This window comes from Tursiops truncatus, chromosome 14 (assembly GCF_011762595.2).
Source record: "Tursiops truncatus isolate mTurTru1 chromosome 14, mTurTru1.mat.Y, whole genome shotgun sequence".
Taxonomy (NCBI): domain Eukaryota; kingdom Metazoa; phylum Chordata; class Mammalia; order Artiodactyla; family Delphinidae; genus Tursiops; species Tursiops truncatus.
The window spans coordinates 36836133-36858111 of NC_047047.1; the positions used below are offsets into that span (position 1 = coordinate 36836133).

The following is a 21979-nucleotide window of genomic DNA, read 5'->3' on the forward strand; positions in this document are numbered from 1 at the left end:
CTTAAGACAAGGTATTACATATCTTAATGAAGTACTTTGCTGAAGCTCAGATACACATTCAACCGCATTCCCCTAGTACATTAGTCCCTTGATTGCAATGAAGACAGACTCATTTAGGTCACCTTAAGAAATTAGGGTTTTTAAATGTAAAATGGATGGCTAGTGGGAAGCTGCTGCATAGCACAGGTAGATCAGCTCAATGCTTTGTGACAACCTAGGGGGGTGGGATAGGGAGGGTGGGAGGGAGGCTCAAGAGGGAGGGGATATGGGGATATATGTATACATATAGCTGATTCACTTTGTTGTACAGCAGAAACTAACACAACACTGTAAAGCAATTATACTCCAATAAAGGTGTAAAAAAAATAAAAATAAAAAATGAGTAATCCAAAAAAAAAGAGAAATAAAGAAATTAGCGTTTTTGTAAGATTACACATCCAGTATCTAAAACTAAATAAATCCCAAGAATCAAGGCAGTTCTGGAGTAAATATGCTCTTTCTATTCTCTCTTTTATGACCTACATGGTGCCTCCTTCACGTACTGGCTTCTGTTTCAAGATTTGCTTTGCTCTTCTTTTGAAATTGGCTAACCAGTTTCTTCTACATTGTCCCACTCCAAGTCATGGAGAGAGCTAATCTGATTAGCTACTACTGTGCAAAGAGTAGCCCAACTCTGCTTCCCCGAGCAGGAGGCTATGGGTAAGTCATTTTCATCTAGAAGTTAAACACTGTTATGGTAGGCACTGTGACTGATGTGCCTGATACTACTAATTTGCTAATTCTGGCAAAGAAGAAAATGAGGTTAGAATGACATGGTATGCTCATAATAAACATACTCTGTCTAATAATCACAAATTTTCCTTATATATATACTCATAGACCAAAGCATGGGGAGAAAAAAAAAAAAGAGAAAATGGGAAGAAGCAATATTTGAATAAATAACACCCAATAATTTTTTAAAATTCCAAAATACATCAGCCACAAGAAGAGCTATAAACCTTGAGATATGAATTTTTAAAAACTAGAAATTCATATCTAAACACATCATAGTCAAACACTGAAAATCAAAGACAAAGTAAAATCTTCAAAGTAGCCAGAGAAAAAGGTACAATATCTACAAAAGAACAAGAATAAGACTAATGGTTGCCTTATCATCAGAAATAATGGAAAAAGTGGCCATGGTATGTCTGTCATCTTTAAAGATTCTGCCAACCTACAATTCTACACCCAGTGAAATATCCTTCAAAAATGAAAGCAAAATAAAGACATTCCAGACCAACAAAATCTGAGAGGATTTATTGCTAGAAAACTGATATTGAAAGAAAGAGGGAATATAATCCCAGAGAGAAGCATAGAAGTGCAAGAAGGAATAAAGAGCAATAGAGTAAAAGCCTGGGTAAATCTAAATGAATATTAACATAAAACAATAATAATAACATATTGTGGGGTTTCAATTGTATGTAGAATTAAAATATGTGACAACATTACGGCAAAAGGCAGGATAGGGGCAAGTAGAGTGTTCTAAAGTCCTTACATTGTCTGGGAGGTGGTAAAGTATTCATTTGTGTTAGATTCAAGGCTGCATTTTTCTCTAGGGTAACCACAAAAGAAGTAATAAAGAATGCATACCTAACAAGCTAGTAGAGAGAGCTATAACACAATTTAAAATAAATCCAAAGAAAGCAAGAAAGGAGATAAAAGGGAACACAGAAAAAGTGAGAGAAATAGAAAATTATATGGTAAAGCAAAAGCATTTCCAGAGTTACAAAAGACATTTCATAACGATAGAAAGATCAACTCACCAGGAAGTCATGACAATTCTAAATTTCTAAGTTCCTAATAACATAGTTTCAAAATATCATAAAGAATATTAACAGAACTAAAAGGAGAAATGGACAAATTCGCAATCAGAGTGAAGGTTTTTAACATACCTTCCTCAGTGACTGATAGAGCAAACAGACAAAAAAATCAAAATATAGAAGATTTAACTAACATTTAACAAACATGACCTAACTGACTTAAATAGAACACTTTCATTAGTCAGGGTTCTCTAGAGAAACAGAACTAATAGAAAGAAAGAAAGATAGATGATAGATAGATAGATAGATAGAGTTTACCCTTGAACAATGCAGGCATGAAGTTCATGGGTCCGCTTACATGCGGATTTTTTTCAGTGGTAAATAGTACAGTGTCACACCATCCGAGGTTTGTTAAATCTGAGGATGCGGAATGAGGGATTCTGAGGAACCGCATACAAGAAAGGCGAACTGTAAGTTATATGTGGATTTTTGACTTTGTGGGGAGTCTGTGCCCCTAACCCCCGTGTTGTTCAACTTGTGTGTGTGTATACACCTATATATGTATGTATGTTTGTATTTTTTTTTAATAGGAATTGGCTCACTAAGAGTTATGGAGGTAGAGAAGTCCCACAATCTGCTATCTGTAAGCTGCAGAATCAGGAGAGCCAGTGGTACAATTCAGTCTCAGCCTGAAGGCTTGAAAACCAGGAGCTCTGATGTCTGAGGACAAAAAGATGGATGTTCCAGCCCAAGAACAGAGAGAGTGAATTCACCCTTCCTTCCCCTTTTTGTTCCATTCAGGTCCCAGTGGATCGGTGAGGGGGGTTTCTTCTCTCAGCCTACTGAATCAAATGCTAATCTCTTCCAGGAACACCCTCACAGACATACCTAGAATTAATGTGTTACCAGCTATCTGGGTATCACCTAAGTGATGTGCAGTCAGGCTGACATATAAACTAACCATCCAAACATTGCATCCAACAACTGAAGGAAACATTGTCTTGTCAAATGTACCTAGACATTTATTAAAATTGACCATATGCTGGGCAATAGAGCAAGTCTCAACAAATATTGAAGGATTAGAATAATACTAAACTCTTTGACTATGATGGAATAAAGCCAGAAATCAATTACAAAAAGATAACTAGAAGTTCCCTAGTGTTTGGAAATAAAAACAATATACTTCTAAATATCCAATGGGTCAAAGAAGAGATCTCAATGGAAATTAGAACATATTTTCAACAAAATGGTAAGAAAAATACTACATACCAAAATTTGTAGTTTAGTAAAAGCCAAACTTAAGGGAAATTTTATAACTTCTAATGTACCTATTAAAAATAAGAGAACCTGAAAACCAATGATCTACATATCTACCTAAAAAATCATATTCAAAGAAAGTGAAAGCCACAGAAAGTAGAAGGAAATGATAAAGATTAGAAAAGAAATTAAGAAACAGAAGACAAATATGGAGAAAACCAAATGCCAAATATTGGTTCTTTGAAAAGACTAAAACAGTTGCAAACCCCGTCAACACTGATCAAGAAAAAAACAAAGAAGGTACAAATAACCAATACCAAGAAGAAAAGGAGAGACATCAGTATAGATCCTGTCAGCATTAAGAATATACAGCTCACACCTGTCAGAATAGCTATTCTCAAACAGACAAGAAATAACAGGTGTTGGTAAGGATGTAGAGAAAAGGGAACACTTGTGCACTGCTGGTGGGAATGTAAATTGGTGCAGCCACTATGGAAACCAGTATGGAGGTTCCTCAAAAAATTAAAAATAGAGCTATCATCTGATCCAGCAATTCCACTTCTATGTATTTATCCAAGAAAATAAAAACACTATTCAAAAAGATATATGCATCCCCATGTTTACTGCAGCATTATTTACAATAGCCAAGATGTGAAAACAACCTAAGTGTCCACTGATGGATGAATAAGAAGATGATATATACATACAATGGAATATTACTCAGACATTAAAAAAAGAATGAAATCTTGCCATTTGTGAAAACAGGGATGGACCTTGACAGCATTATGCTAAGTGAAATAAGTCAGAGAGAAAAAGATAAATAAATATGACCTTATTTATATATGGAATTTAAGAAATCAAGCAAACAAAAAAAACAAGCTTATGGATATAAAGAACAGATTGGTGGTTACCTGAGGCAAGGGGTAGGGGGAAGGGTGAAAAGGGGGAAGGGAATCAAAAGGTACAAATTTTCAGTTATAAAATGAATAAGTCATGGGGATATAATGTACAGCATGGTGACTATAGTTAATGATACTGTATTGGATATTTGAAAGCTGCTAAAAGAGTAAATCTTAAAAGTTCTCATCACAAGAAAAAAGTTTTGTAACTATGTGTGGTGATGGATGTTAACTGGACTTACTGTGGCGATCATTTTGCAATATACACCAATATTAAATCATTATGCTACATACCTGAAACTAATATAATGTTGCATGTCAATTACAACTCAATTTTTATAAAGGATATAATAATAAGAGGAAATTATAAATAACTGCATGCCAATGAAATGGATAGATTGCTAGAAATATACAACTTAACAGAGTGGACAAAAAGGAAATAGCAAATATAAGTAGTTCTATCTATTAAAAAATTAAATTCATCATGGGAAAGGGATGGAGTGGGAATTTGGGGTTAGCAGATACAAACTATTATATTATAGAATGTATAAACAACAAGGACCTGCTGTATAGCACAGGGAATTATATTCAATATCCTATGATAAACCATAATGGAAAAGAATACAAAGAATGTATATATGTGTATGTATATGTATGAATATAGGTATATACATATATATACATCCTTTGTATTCTTTTCCATTACATACACATATATACATATATATAACTTTTTTTTTTTTTTTGGTACGCGGGCCTCTCACCGTTGTGGAGCACAGGCTCCGGACGCGCAGGCTCAGCGGCCATGGCTCACGGGCCCAGCCGCTCCGCAGCATGTGGGATATTCCAACCGGGGCACGAACCCGTGTCCCCTGCGTCGGCAGGCAGACTCTCAACCACTGCGCCACCAGGGAAGCCCCATATATATAACTTAATCACTTTGCGGTACAGTAGAAATTAACACCTTGTAAATCAACTATATTTCAATTAAAAATTTATTTATTTATCTTTTAATTTTTTTTAATAAATTTTTTTATTTTTGGCTGTGTTGGGTCTTCGTTGCTGTGTGCAGGCTTTCTCTAGTTGAGGCAAGCGGGGCTACTCTTCATTGCGGTACGCAGGCTTCTCATTGTCATGGCTTCTCTTGTTGCAGAGCACGGGCTCTAGAGCACCGGCTCAGTAGCTGTGGCACACGGGCTTAGTTGCTCCGTGGCATGTGGGATCTTCCCGGGCCAGGAATCGAACCCATGTCCCCTGCATTGGCTGGCGGATTCTTAACCACTGTGCAACCAGGGAAGCCCCCCAAAATTTTTTAAATTAAATTTATAATTTTAAACCTTCCCACAAAGAAAACTTTAGTCACAGATGGCTTCTTTGGTGAATTTTTCAAAACACAATAGGAAAAACATGAATATTACACAAAATCTTCCAGAAAACAGAAAAAGAAGGAATATTTCCAACTATTGTATGAGGTCAGTATAACTGTAACACCAAAAGCTGGCAAGAATATCACAAGAAAGAAAAATTACAGGTTAATCTCTCTCAGGAACATAGATGTGAAAGTCCTAAATAAAATATTAGCAAGTAAGTCCAGGAGCACTCTTTGTAATAGCCCCAAACTGGGGGAAAAAAACCCAAAGTACATTACCATTTGGATGAATAAAATTCATGGTGTATTCAAACAGCAAAATATTACACTGCAATGAAAATGGACGATTTCCATTTACTTCTACACACAACAACGTGGATGAATCTCACAAATGTGATGTTGAATGAAAGAAGTAAACACAAAAGGTACATAATATAGGATTTCATTTATGTAAAAATAAAATCAGGCAAAAATAACCTACACATATAGAAATCAAGATAGCAGTGACTTGAGGAGGAGGAGGAGGAGGAGGAGGTTAATGACTGAAAGGGGATACGTGGGGGTGTTTCTGGCTGTTGGTAGCATTCTATTTCCTGATCTGGTGCCGGTTACACAGACGGGTACACTTAGTCAAAATTCATGGAGCTCTACACTTACGATTTGTATACTTTTTTGTACGCGTGTTATACTTCAATTAAGAGAAAAGAATAGGGCTTCCCTGGTGGTGCAGTGGTTGACAGTCCGCCTGCCAATGAAGGGGACGCGGGTTCGTGCCCCCATCCGGGAAGATTCCACATGCCGCGGAGCAGCTGGGCCCGTGAGCCATGACCGCTGAGCCTGCGTGTCCGGAGCCTGTGCTCCGCAATGGGAGAGGCCACAACAGTGAGAGGCCCGCGTACCGAAAAAAAAAAAAAAAAAGAGAGAGAGAAAAGAATAAAACCACTTTAATTTACCTGGATTTATATCACTCTCACCAGTCTGTGTTGTTCAGAATCGATCATCCCACTCCCCTGTAAAAATTAAAACTCTATCTGACTTTGTAACTACTTCCTTGAGGACTCGCAATTCATTGGGTTATAAATATGAAATGGCTTTATTTTTCCAATAATCTCCCCCCAAAATTGTGCTCTGCCCCTGCCATTTTCTTGCTGGGTGTCAACTCTCTTCATCACACCTTGGCTCGATTCTATTTATCCATCTCTTCAAGTTATTAGGATCATCTCATTCTGGCAAGTAAGGTTCAATTCTGTTCATTTTCTACTAAGCTTCAAACTGAATTAAAACTATTTTTCCTCCCTTCCCTCCAGAGAAAGGCAGACAAGTCTGTTGCTAGTGGCTTGGAGTATGTGGCGGGGAGTGGGGGGGAGCGGAGGGCAGAGAGGGTTGAGGGCAGGAGCGCTCTGTTCTGTATATCCTTCCCTCTCCTTTCCAGTGCTTCGCTTCTAATGTCAGGGCAAGAGGAGAAATGAAGAAGTGGCTATCTTATGTGGCTCCCCAGTAGGAAGATGGTAATTCCCTCTCTTTCGGATGCTGCTGCTTCTCTAGTTAACCCTGTCAGATTTTCAACGCTCTCTAAACTGGAGAGAATCCAAGTTCTGGCTCCTTCATTGTTGAAGGTCCTTGGGGTGCCTCCCTGCTGCTCAATTCCTTGAGGCATATCTTGCATCTACTTGACCTCCTCCACAAGGGGTCCAGTGAGCAGCCTCTCTTGGAGGGGGCAATGTGGGTGACTGTGGTGTCCCTTCCTTCATCTAGATCATCTCTCTACTGCCCCTTCCCCTTGTCCTAGAACACTTGAGCACTCTGCCTGTCCAGGAGAGATCAGAGGTGAGACAATCACCAGTCTCCAACCTAGGAGAGGGGGAAGGTTGGGCATCTCTAAACTTTATAAGCAATTCTCTTGAATGCTCTTCTCTAGACTTTAAGAGGAAGAAGTGCCTCCATCTCCTTTATTACAGTGAGAATGGGGTGAAGAGAGGGAATAGAGTAACATTATGAATATTCTACTTCACAGAAAGCTAACCTTATCTCTACTCACCCTTTCCTTATACTTCAGGGAGTAGGGATGGGATGGGGTAGGGGATGTTTGGTGTTTGGGCTGTTTCCCTGTATTGACATTTCTTGGCCTAACTATAGGTGGGCTGGCCTAACCACAGGTGGTCCCTGAACTTAGAATATGTGAGCTCATCTCCTTACGTGCACAGCATTAGAACTTAGCCAGGGCCCAGGGAACATCCCTGTTGACATACTATTACACTTGTCTCCAACCACCTGGAAGTTCTGTTAATCTTCACAGCATGTGATGGAAAAAAAAAAAAAAGAACAATTCTGTATTAACTAAAAATATAATAGGAAAAGGAAAGGGATATAGGAAAAAATTGCAATGATTTTCTATTTTGCAAAGCAAATTTACCTTCAAGAAAATTTGGAGAGTTGTGTTATTTACCTATATAAATATAATAAATAATTTGAATTTATTTGAACTCTTTTACCTATGTGTACACCCATCATTTTAATACTAAATTGTCCATTTATAAGATTTCTGCCCTTACAATTTTGATGTGATCGGGGATCAAAACTGAACATGACTAAGCAACGTATAGTATGTTATTGAAGACAAAGTATACTATTTGTTAAAAGCACAAAACCACAGTTTAAAACAAGCAAGAATGGACTTGCATTGTGGTCCAGTGGTTAAGAATCCACCTGCTAATGCAGGGGACGTGGGCTCAATCACTGGTCTGGGAAGATCCCACATGTTGTGGGGCACTAAACTACTGAGCCTGTGCCCTAGAGCCCACGAGCTGCAACTACTGAACCTGCACCCCACAACTACTGAGCCTGAGCTCTAGAGCCCGCAAACCTCAACTACTCAGCCTGTGCACAAATACTGAAGCCCACGCACTCTGGGGCCCACGTGCTGCAACTACTGAAGTCCGCATGCCTAGAGCCCATGTTCCACAACGAGAAGCCACTGCAACGAGAAGCCCATGCACAGCAACGAAGAGTAGTCCCTGCCTGCCGCAACTAGAGAAAGCCCGTGTGCAGCAATGAAGACCCAGTGCAGCCAAAAATAAATAAATAAATAAAAATAAAACAAGAAAGGGGGGGTAAGATGTATCAATATTTAGTGGAGGGGAGGAACCAAGATGGAGGAGTAGAAGGACATGCTCTCACTCCCTCTTGTGAGAACACCAGAATCACAACTAGCTGCTGGACAGTCATCGACAGGAAGACACTGGAACTCACCAGAAAAGATACCCCATATCCAAAGACAAAGGAGAAGCCACAATGAGACGGTAGGAGGGGTGCAATCACAGTAATATCAAATCCCGTAACTGCTGGGTGGGTGACTCACAGACTGGAGAACACTTATACCACAGAAGTTCACCCACTGGAGTAAAGGTTCTGAGCCCCACGTCAGGCTTCCCAACCTGGGAGTCCAGCAACGGCAGGAGGAATTCCTAGAAAATCAGACTTTGAGGCCTAGTGGGATTTGATTGCAGGACTTCGACAAGACTGGGGGAAACAGAGACTCCACTCTTCGACAGCGCACACAAAGTAGTGGGCGCATTGGGACCCAGGGGAAGGAGCACTGACCCCAGGGGAGACTGAACCAGACCTACCTGCTAGTGTTGGAGGGTCCCTTGCAGAGGCGGGGGGTGGCTGTGGCTCAATGTGGGGACAAGGACACTGGCAGCAGAAGTTCTAGGAAGTACTCCTTGGTGTGAGCCCTCCCAGAGTCTGTCATTAGCCTCACCAAAGAGCCCAGGTAGGCTCCAGTGTTGGGTTGCCTCAGGCCAAACAACCAACAGGGAGGGAACACAGCCCCACCCATCAGCGGTCAAGCGGATTAAAGTTTTACTGAGCTCTGCCCAGCAGAGCAATAGTCAGCTCTATCCACCACCAGTCCCTCCCATCAGGAAACTTACACAAGCCTCTTAGACGGCCTCATCCACCAGAGGGCAGACAGCAGAAGCAAGAATAACTACAATCCTGCAGCCTATGGATCAAAAACCACATTCACAGAAAGATAGACAAGATGAAAAGGCAGAGGGCTATGTACCAGATGAAGGAACAAGATAAAACCCCAGAAAAACAACTAAATGAAGTGGAGATATGCAACTTTCCAGAAAAAGAATTCAGAATAATGATAGTGAAGATGAACCAGGACCTCGGAAAAGAATGGAGGCAAAGATCGAGAAGATGTAAGAAATGTTTAAAAAAGATCTAGAAGAATTAAAGAACAAACAATCAGAGATGAAAAACACAGTAACTGAAATGAAAACTACACTAGAGGGAATCAATAGCAGAATAACTGAGGCAGAAGAACAGATAAGTGACCTGGAAGACAGAATGGTGGAATTCACTGCTGCGGAACAGAATAAAGAAAAAAGAATGAAAATAAATGAAGACAGCCTAAGAGACCTCTGGGACAACATTAAATGCAACAACATTTGCATTATAGGGGTCCCAGAAGGAGAAGAGAGAGAGAAAGGGCCCGAGAAAATATTTGCAGAGATTATAGTCAAAAACTTCCCTAACATGGGAAAGGAAATAGCCACCCAAGCCCAGGAAGGGCAGAGAGTCCCGTACAGGATAAACCCAAGGAGAAACATGCCGAGACACACAGTAATCAAATTGGAAAAAATTATAGACAAAGAAAAATTACTGAAAGCAGCAAGGGAAAAATGACAAATAACATACAAGGGAATTCCCATAATGTTAACAGCTGATTTCTCAGCAGAAATTCTACAAGCCAGAAGGGAGTGGCATGATATACTTAAAGTGATGAAAGGGAAGAACGTACAACCAAGATTACTGTACCCGGCAAGGATCTCATTCAGCTTTGATGGAGAAATGAAAAGCTTTACAGAGAAGCAAAAGCTAAGAGAATTCAGCACCACCAAACCAACTCTACAACAAATGCTAAAGGAACTTCTCTAAGTGGGAAACACAAGAGAAGAAAAGGACCTACAAAAACAAACCCAAAACAGTTAAGAAAATGGTCATAGGAACATACATATCGATAATTACCTTAAACGTGAATGGATTAAATGCTCCAACCAAAAGACACAGGCTTGCTAAATGGATACAAAAACAAGACCCATATATATGCTGTCTACAAGAGACACACTTCAGACCTAGGGACACATACAGACTGAAAGTGAGGGGATGGAAAAAGATATTCCATGCAAATGGAAATGAAAAGAAAGCTGGAGTGGCAATACTCATATCTGATAAAATAGACTTTAAAATAAAGAATGTTACAAGAGACAAGGAAGGACACTACATAATGATCAAGGGATCAATCCAAGAAGAATATATAACAATTATAAATATATATGCACCCAACATAGGAGCACCTCAATACATAAGGCAACTGCTATCAGCTATAAAAGAGAAAATTGACAGTAACACAATAATAGTGGGGGACTTTAACACCTCACTTACACCAATGGACAGATCATCCAAATTGAAAATAAATAAGGAAACAGAAGCTTTAAATGATACAATAGACCAGATAGGTTTAATTGATATTTATAGGACATTCCATCCAAAAACAGCAGATTACACTTTCTTCTCAAGTGCACACGGAACATTCTCCAGGATAGATCACATCATGGGTCACAAATCAAGCCTCCATAAATTTAAGAAAATTGAAATCATATCAAGCAACTTTTCTGACCACAATGCTATGAGAGTAGAAATGAATTACAGGGAAAAAAATGTAAAAAACACAAACACATGGAGGCCAAACAATACATTACTAAATAACCAAGAGATCACTGAAGAAATCAAAGAGGAAATCAAAAAATACCTAGAGACAAATAACAATGAAAACACGACGATCCAAAACCTATGGGCTTCAGCAAAGGCAGTTCCAAGAGGGAAGTTTATAGCTATACAAGCCTACTTCAAGAAACAAGAAATATCTCAAATAAACAATCTAACCTTACACCTAAAGGAACTAGAGAAAGAAGAACAAACAAAACCCAAAATTAGCAGAAGGAAAGAAATCATAAAGATCAGAGCAGAAATAAATGAAATAGAAACAAAGAAAATAGCAAAGATCAGTAAAACTAAAAGCTGGTTCTTTGAGAAGATAAACAAAATTGATAAACCATTAGCCAGACTCATCAAGAAAAAGAGGGAGAGGACTCAAATCAATAAAATTAGAAATGAAAAAGGAGAAGTTACAACAGACACTGCAGAAATACAAAGCATCCTAAGAGACTCCTACAAGTAACTCCATGCCAACAAAATGGACAATCTGGAAGAAATGGACAAATTCTTAGAAAGGTATAACCTTCCAAGACTGAACCAGGAAGAAATAGAAAATATGAACAGACCAATCACAAGTAATGAAATTGAAACTGTGATTAAAAATCTTCCAACAAACAAAAGTCCAGGACCAGATGGCTTCACAGGTGAATTCTATCAAACATTTAGAGATGAGCTAACACCTATACTTCTCAAACTCTTCCAAAAAATTGCAGAGGAATGAACACTCCCAAACTCATTCTATGAGGCCACCATCACCCTGATACCAAAACCAGACAAAGATACTACAAAAAAAGAAAATTACAGACCAATATCACTGATGAATATAGATGCAAAAATCCTCAACAAAATACTAGCAAACAGAATCCAACAACACATTAAAAGGATCATACACCATGATCAAGTGGGATTTATCCCAGGGATGCAAGGATTCTTCAATATACACAAATCAAGCAATGTGATACACCATATTAACAAACTGAAGAATAAAAAACATATGATCATCTCAAGAGATGCAGAAAAAGCTTTTGACAAAATTCAACACCCATTTATGATAAAAACTCTCCAGAAAGTGGGCATAGAGGGAATCTACCTCAATATAATAAAGGCCACATATGACAAACCCACAGCAAACATCATTCTCAATGGTGAAAAACTGAAAGCATTTCCTCTAAGATTAGGAACAAGAAAAGGATGTCCACTCTCACCACTATTATTCAACATAGTTTTGGAAGTCCTAGCCACAGCAGTCAGAGAAGAAAAAGAAATAAAAGGAATACAAATTGGAAAAGAAGAAGTAAAACTGTCAGTGTTTGCAGATGACAGGATACTATACATAGAGAATCCTAAAAATGCCACCAGAAAACTACTAGAGCAACTCAATGAATTTGGTAAAGTTGTAGGATACAAGATTAATGCACAGAAATCTCTTGCATTCCTATACACTAATGATAAAAAATCTAAAAGAGAAATTAAGGACACACTCCCATTTACCACTGCAACAAAAAGAATAAAATACCTAGGAATAAACCTACCAAGGGAGACAAAAGACCTGTATGCAGAAAACTATAAGACACTGATGAAAGAAATTAAAGATGATACCAACAGATGAAGAGATATACCATGTTCTTGGATTGGAAGAATCAATATTGTGAAAATGACTATACTACCCAAAGCAATCTACAGATTCAATGCAACCCTATCAAATTACCAATGGCATTTTTTACGGAACTAGAACAAAAAAATCTCAAAATTTGTATATAGACACAAAGACCCCGAATAGCCAAAGCAGTCTTGAGGGAAAAAAATGGAGCTGGAGGAATCAGACTCCCTGACTTCAGACTATACAACAAAGCTACAGTAATCAAGACAATATGGTACTGGAACAAAAACAGAAACATAGATCAATGGAACAAGATAGAAAGCCCAGAGATAAACCCATGCACCTATGGTCAACTAATCTATGACAAAGGAGGCAAGGATATATAATGGAGAAAAGACAGTCTCTTCAGTAAGTGGTGCTGGGAAAACTGGACAGCTACATGTAAAAGAATGAAATTAGAACACTCCCTAACACCATACACAAAAATAAACTCAAAATGGATTCGAGACCTAAATGTAAGACCGGACACTATAAAACTCTTAGAGGAAAACATAGGAAGAACACTCTTTGACATAAATCACAGCAAGACCTTTTTTGATCCACCTCCTAGAGTAATGGAAATAAAAGCAAAAATAAACAAATGGGACCTAATGAAACTTCAAAACTTTTGCAAAGCAAAGGAAACCATAAAGAAGATGAAAAGTCAACCCTCAGAATGGGAGAAAATATTTGTAGACGCATCAATGGACAAAGGATTAATCTCCGAAATATATAAACAGCTCATGCAGCTCAATATTAAAGAAACAAACAACACAATCTAAAACTTGGCAGAAGACCTAAATAGACATTTCTCCAAAGAAGACATACAGATGGCCAAGAAGCTCATGAAAAGCTGCTCAACATCACTAATTATTAGAGAAATGCAAATCAAAACTACAATGAGATATCACCTCACACCAGTTAGAATGGGCTTCATCAGAAAATCTACAAACAAATGCTGGAGAGGGTGTGGAGAAAAGGGAACCCTCTCGCACTGTTGGTGGGAATGTAAACTGATACAGCCACAATGGGGAACAGTATGCAAGTTCCTTAATAAACTAAAAATAGAATTACCATATGATCCAGCAATCCCACTACTGGGCATATACCCAGAGAAAACCATAATTCAAAAAGACACATGCACCCCAATGTTCATTGCAGCACTATTTACAATAGCCAGGTCATGGAAGCAACCTAAATGCCCATTGACAGACAAATGGATAAAGAAGATGTGGTACATATATACAATGGAATATTACTCAGCCATAAAAAAGAATGAAATTGAGTCATTTGTTGAGACATGGATGGATCTAGAGACTGTCATACAGAGTGAAGTAAGTCAGAAAGAGAAAAACAAATATCATATATTAATGCATGTATGTGGAACCTAAAAAATGGTACAGATGAACCGGTTTGCAGGGCAGAAGTTGAGACACAGATGGAGAGAACAAATGTATGGACACCAAGGGGGGAAAGCTACGGGGGTGTGGGGATGACTAAAAAGAACCTGTTGTATAAAAAAAAATTAAATTTAAAAATTAAAAAAAACTAATACTAAACTTTCTTTGGGTTATTTGTATTGAAGTATGTTAATATAAATGTTTCAGACATTACACGAAATTCCTAAAAATCTTTTATGTTCTGGTATAATGTTATGTCATAATTCTAGTTATTACTTTAAACTGTATATCTCAGAAATAACTAAATTTCCTTGTCAATTGCATTATTATGAACTTTCATCAAATCTTTAACCGTGGTCATTTTTAAGTGTTTTGTCATTTACGGACAGTCTGGGTGTACTCTGATGCTTTTGCAAAAATGTTCCTATAAAAGGGTTTCATCTTCAAGGAATTCATGGAAAAGACTCTGACAAGTACAGGTTTCTGGTAACTGACTATAATGCTGAACTGAATGAATAAGCATTTTCAGAACTCTAATGGAAAACTGATGAATTCATAAAAGTGCTAACAAAAGATCAAGATGAGAAAAAAATTAATTACATGGGACTGAGTGAACTGATGAGGATGATTTTAATTTTTGTGACTTTGAATTTAAAAAATGTGATAAAAAAAGATTAACTTACTTAAGTGAGGTATTATTTATAAAAATAAGTTTAAAAAAATCAAGAAAATGAAAGACTTCATCTGTTTTCTTTTCTAATGTCTGTACGTTGGAGGAAGATGTAATGGTATTCCTGGCATGTCATTTTGCCCTCCGGAACCATCAAACATTATAGATGAGATTACGTAGAATTATTTAAATATGGTCGTGTATCTTTACCTTTCTGGTCAATCACAATTTCTGTTTTTTTGTTTTATTTTTTTTTTAATAATGAGTTTTTGTTTTGAAAAAAAAATTTAGGGCTTCCCTGGTGGCGCAGTGGTTGAGTCCGCCTGCCGGTGCAAGGGACACGGGTTCGTGCCCTGGTCCGGGAAGATCCCACATGCCGCGGAGCGGCTAGACCCGTGAGCCATGGCCGCTGAACCTGCGCGTCCGGAGCCTGTGCTCCACAACGGGAGAGGCCACAACAGTGAGAGGCCCGCGTACCGCAAAAAAAAAAAAACTTAGTGGAGGGGGAGGAATATTTTATTACAGTCACTAAAAGGTAAGGATTAATTTCCTTTTAGAAAGGGGGACATAATGCACATTTTACAGTGCAATATAAAAAGTATTACTAGCACAATAATACTATCACACTAAAAATGGAACTTATTACTTATTCAGTAAAATGGCCACTTGCTCCTAATCAGTATCATAATTCACTAGACAGATCTGAGGTTCCCTTAAAGGTTTTGCTTTACTGATCTTCCCTGGGTTTGTCATTCTCATTTCCCACATAGTTTGATGCATGGAGCAGCTGCTTGCTATAGCACATGAAGAGTGCGGTAATCTAACACAAAGAAATGTCACAGAACCAAAAAACTATAATATACACAGTATTTTTAAAGGGAAAGAACTTTCTAGTAAGAATGCTCAATGGGTATGTCTTTGAAGACAAAATATTAAAGTCAGACTTAAAATATCACTTAATATAGTAAGAAAAATTCCTTTTATGAGGTTTGACTGTCTATGTAATTCATAGCCTGGTTCTTTCTTATAAACCTTTGAAAAGTGTTGTGAATAGAATATATTATACTTGGGATTCCAAAAGCTTTTTACTATTCATTAACAATTTGAGGATTATAAGATTACACTTCAGGTAATTTAGAATAAGATTTTTTAAAACTGAAGTATAGTTGATTTACAATATTGTGTTAGCTTCAGGTATAAAACAAAGTGATTCAATTATTTTTTTTAGATTATGTTCCATTATACGTTATTAGAAGATATTGAATATAGTTCCCTGCATTATACAGTAAAGCTTTTTTGCTTATCTATTTTATGTATAATAGTGTGTATCTGTTAATCCCATACTCCTAATTTATCCCTCCCTCCCTTTCCTCTTTGGTAACCATAAATTTGTTTTCTATGTGAGTCTGTTTCTGTTCTATATATAGATTCATTTGTATTATTTTTTAGATTCCATATATAAGTGATATCATATAATATTTGTCTGATTTACTTCACTTAGTATGATATTCTCTAGGTCCATTCATGTTGCTGCAAATGGCAATATTTCATTCTTTTTTATAGCTGAGTGTATCCCACATCTTCTTTATCCATTCGTCCATTGATGGACACTTAGTTTGTTTCCATGTCTTTGCTATTATAAACAGTGCTGCTATGAACATTGGGGTGCATGTCTTTTTGAATTAGAGTTTTCATCTTTTCCTGATATATGTCCAGATGTGGGATTGCTGGGTCATATGGCAAATCTATTTTTAGTTTTTTTTGAGGAACCCCCATGCTGTTTTCCATAGTGGCTGCACCAATTTACATTCCCACCATCAGTGTAGGAGGGTTCCCTTTTCTCCACACTTTCTCCAGCATTTATTATTTATAGACTTTTTGATGATGGCCATTCTGACTGGTGTGAGGTGATACCTCATTGTGGTTTTGATTTGCATTTCTCTAATAATTAGCGAGGTTGAACACCTTTTCATATGCCTGTTAGCCATCTGTATGTCTTCTTTTGAGAAATGTCTATTAAGGTCTTTGGCCCACTTTTTGATTGGATTATTTGGTTTTTTGATATTGAGTCATATAAGTTGTCTGTATAGAATAAGATTTTTTAAATGTGGATGCTGATGTGGAATCATATCTAAAGATATTGTGCCATATATAACTTACCTTTAAATTTATCTAAATTCTTATAAATATCTCACAGTTTTTGTTTGTTTGTTTGGCTATGTGGGATCTTATTTCCCTGATCAGGAATTGAACCCAGGCCCTCCTCAGTAATAGCGCAGAGTCCTAACCACCGGACCACCAGGGAATTCTCACAGTTCATTTTAAGGCAATAAATTGATTAACATGTTCACTTTAAAATATTGTTTCTAAACTCTTTATTAATATCAAGTGGAAAGAATTTATACCTTTATTATATTAAGAAGTAATTTTAAATTATTTAATAACTCACCAAATCAGTTTCTTGTTACATAGGGTAACATGTTATTACCAAACAACTTTGCCTCTGGTCAAAGAGAAACAAATCATTGCACAAGGCTCAAAATTTTTGTGAAAATAAATATTTAGGAAAGTAAACCACAGATGTAATTGAATCCCAGTGAAATACATTAAACAATTATGAGAAGTAGCTATTACTCTGACCATCAAGTTTGGTATAAGAAGTAAACAGTTTAGCCCAAACTGCCCTCAGCCGGCCGGTCGGCCGGCTCTGTTATGGCGATCTGCAGCCCCAGCATCGTGATTAGCAATAATTAACCAGCTTATGACCTAGATTTATTTTGTATACCTAATCATTATGCTGAGGATTTGGAAAAGGTGTTTATTCCTCATGGACTAATTATGGACAGGACCGAACGTCTTGCTCAAGATGTGAAGAAGGAGATGGGAGGCCATCACACCGTGGCCCTCTGTGTGCTCAACGGGGACTACAAATTCTTTGCTCACCTGCTGGATTACATCAAAGTACTGAAGAGAAATAGTGATAGATCCATTCCTATGACTGTAGATTTTATCAGACTGAAGAGCTACTGTAATGACCAGTCAACAGGCGACATAAAAGTAATTGGTGAAGATGATCTCTCAACTTTCACTGGAAAGAATGTGTTGATTGTGGAAGGTATAATTGACACTGGCAAAACAATGAAAACCTTGCTTTCCTTGGTCAAGCAGCATAATCCAAAGATGATCAAGGTTGCAAGCTTGCTGGTGCAAAGGACCCCTTGAAGTGCTGGATACAGACCAGACTTTGTTGGATTTGAAATTCTAGCCAAGTTTGTTGTAGGATATGCCCTTGACTATAATGAATACTTCGGGGATGTGAATCATGTTTGTGTCATTAGTGAAGCTGCAAAAGCAAAATACAAAGCCTAAGATGATAGTTCAAGTTGAGTTTGGAAACATCTGGAGTCCCACTGAAATCACCAGTAAAATTATCAAATGTTCTAGTTCTGTGGCCAGATGCTTAGTTGAGATTATTGCATGTAACTTCTTAGAATTTTATCTGTTGTATTTTAGAAATGCCAGTTGCTGCATTCCCAAACTCTTTATTTGCACTGTCAGCCTATAGACTATCATTTCCCTTTGGGTGGATTGCCGTTTTACTCGTGAATGAAAAACCTCTTAAACCACATCACTATGGAACGAAAATATTGACATTGTATATGTAAAGAACATTTGAAGAAAAGAATATATTAGTTTTTTAACTGGTATTTTACTTTTTACATATTCAGGGAAGAACAGAAGTGATTGAGTATTGTTAATTATACCACTGTGTGTTCAGAAAAGTAAGAAACAGTCAGTTTCATATCAGTCACAGCACTTAGAAGTATCGTTATGTCGGATAAACCACACGTCCTGGAATTATTTTAGTAGCTTTTAGTAGTATTAACTGTAATTTCCCACTTGTTCAAATTATTTTTGGTGAATCTTTGTCAACAGATTGATCTGTACCTTTTAAATACAGATCAATAAGTTCCAAAAACCTACCACTTTTTGAATTCTTCAACATAAAAATCCTTAAAATAAAGGCTGTCTCTTTAAAAGAGAGAAAAAAGTAAACAGTTTAACTTTATAGGGTTATTTATTAATTTTTCTTTACATCTTTATTGGAGTATAATTGCCTTCCAATGGTGTTAGTTTCTGCTTTATAACAAAGTGAATCAACTATACATATACATATATCCCCATATCTCCTCCCTCTTGTGTCTCCCTCCCAGTCTCCCTATCCCACCCCTCTAGGTGGTCACAAAGCACCAAGCTGATCTCCCTGTGCTATGTGGCTGCTTCTACAGGATTATTTATTAATCTTGCTGGAAATGATTCCCATGATTTTGAGAATGGAGACTCCATACTTCTCTTTAGATCCTTAGTAATAGGTTTAGAATATGGGAAACCCAAATTATACTAGTCTATTGATTCCACAAAAGTAGATTCCCTTTTTTGTTCTGCAGTATTTCACCAGTGTGATTGCTTTTTATAAATATTGTGAGAATAAACTAACAGTAACATTTGGAAAGTTTTTCGAGCCCTTTGTGACATCAATAATGGCAGGATTCTTTCCAAACCACAAGTTTTTCCCCTCAAAACCCTTCTCTATTTTTGTACCATCATTTCCTCTTCCTATTTTTTTTTTTTTTTTTTTTTTTTTTTTTTTTTTTTTTTGCGGTACGCGGGCCTCTCACTGTTGTGGCCTCTCCCATTGCGGAGCACAGGCTCCGGACGCGCAGGCTCAGCAGTCATGGCTCACGGGCCCAGCCGCTCCACGGCATGTGGGATCTTCCTGGACCGGGGCACGAACCCGTGTCCCCTGCATCGGCAGGCGGACTCTCAACCAGTGCACCACCAGGGAAGCCCTTCCTCTCTATTTTTAATAAGATTTATTTCAAACTATGAAATGCATGGTTATTGTAGGAAATTTGAATAATAAAAGTAAAAATACCCATAATTCGATCGATTTTTCCTCCAGAATTTTGATGAAATAATTGCAATCTGAACAAGATATGTTACATTTTTTTTCAATGCTAGGAAAAAAATCTTTAAAGGAACTCAAGCACGCAAAAAAAAAAAAGAATTCATGGACACACTCATGGACCATTTTATGGTTAATTGCATCCACTGGGAAAGCAATAGAGGTATTGCCTCACAGATACAGTTGAATTCAAAAACTTAAATACTAGCATGATTTCACTCCATTGTAGGTATTTCTTCTTCACAAATATCATTTTAATAGATGTGTCAATGATAGCTATCACTTATAGAAAGCCTTATTTAATGATATAATCTTTACATCAACCATAACAGTAAATTAGCACTAGCCTCACTTTACAAAACAAAGGTTTGAAAACAACCGCATAGCTCTTAGGTGGTGAAGTGAGAATTTGAGGGGATTTGAACACTGCTCTCTCTGCTTCCAAAGGCATCCTTTCCACTACAGCCCAACACCTCACCATGAATATCATAATCTGCTTAACTAGGTCCTGGGGTTGGGCATTTCAAATGCTCCCCCGACCTTTTTTCTTTTTTTTTTTTTTTAACTAAAATCAATAATGTTAGAAGTAATATCTTGGAGTATGAAACTTTGTTTTTATGATTACTTCCCCAAAATAGAGCTTAAAATCTGGATTAGTGTGTTAAAGGCAGGAATATATTTAAGGCAATTTGTACACATTGTTAATTGCTTTCCTCAGTGAGATTGTTCAAATTATAATCCAATCAGCAGAGCATGAGGCTTCCTGCTCCACTGTGCTCTTTATAAAAATCTTGGTTAATTTAATAGATCAAAATTGACTCTTTGTTGCTAAGTTTAAAATTGTTTTGGTTGCTATAGTTAACTGTGTTTTAATACATCAATTCTCCATTCTACAGAGTGAAGGCTGGCTAAGTCTTTGAACTAGAAATGGGAAGATAGGGAAATGGTCTTTAGACTTTTTATTCCCTTTATTCATTCAATGGTTATCTAGTTCCTATTCTAGGTCAGGCATTGTGCTAGTGTTCAGGATATAAAGATGAAAGCCCATCCCTGACCTCAAAGAGCTTGTGAACTAGCAAGAGAAACAGACATAAATAGACTGTAGTACAGTGTGACTGGCACTGTGACCAAAGTAACACAGAAGAATATGCTTTGAGAAACACAGAGGAGGGCACTTAAACCAGCTTCAGGGAGGTCCTAGAAGCCATTTTGGAGGTGCTGAGGGCTGAGCTCCGCCTTGAAGAGAAGCAGAAGTTAGCCAACTTTTTCCTGACATCTCCAACCAGAATTAATTGCTTCCTCATCTATGTTCCTTTACTAAAATATAGTGTACTTATTTGTTTCCACGTCTCTCGCTTGGCTGTTCTTCTTGATGGGGAGGGACTATATCCCTATTAGCCCAAGACAATGCCCCAAAATGAGTAGGAATGCAATTAACATTTGTTGAATTATTTTGAAATTCTACCCATATAGTGATTTCCTCCCATACCTTCCTCTTGACATTTATATAAATATGTGTGGTTTTTCTTTATATTGTAAAAATAATACTGTTCACCACATACCCATCAGAATGGCTAAAAGGAAAGCATGGAAAATGACAAGCGCTGATGACGGATTTGGAGCAACAGAAATGCTCATACGTCACTGGAGGCAGTAGAAATTGGTACAGCCACTTTGGAAAAGTGGCAGTATCTATGAAAGCTGGGTTGTACCTCATAAGCCAACAATTTCATTCCTAGGAACAAGTTCAACACAAATACATGCATATGTTCACCACAAAGCATATTTTCACCAAAAGCAGCACTACTGATAGTAGCTCCAAACTAGAAAATACACAGATGCTCATCAGCAGTAGAATGGATAAACTTATTGTGGTACGGCCACACCGCAAGGAAAAAGAATCTATACTTAACAATATGAAGGAATTTCATAAGAATAATTTTGAGGGCAAAGAACTAGTGTTTTTTTTTAAGCACTTATTGGATGATTACTTTTATATAAAGAATAAAAATAGGCAAAACTATTCTATGCTATAGAAGTCAGGAAAGGTCGGTTAGAAGTGGAGGGTTAGTCACTGTAAGGGAATAGGCATGGAGAGCTTCTGGGGGTGCTGGTAAGTTTCTGTTTCTTGATCTGGGTTTTGGTTACACCTGTATATTCGGTTTGTTCCTTTTTCTGTATATGTATTATACC

The 21979-nt window shown here is 37.5% G+C and overlaps 1 protein-coding gene and 1 pseudogene across 1 annotated transcript in view; one reads left to right on the top strand and one right to left on the bottom strand.

The window, feature by feature from the left end:
* EHBP1 (EH domain binding protein 1) overlaps window positions 1-21979 on the bottom strand; it is a 564927-nt gene that overhangs the window by 486612 nt on the left and 56336 nt on the right. The gene's annotated exons all lie outside the window — the stretch shown is intronic.
* LOC101318773 (hypoxanthine-guanine phosphoribosyltransferase pseudogene) lies at window positions 17533-18189 on the top strand (annotated as a pseudogene).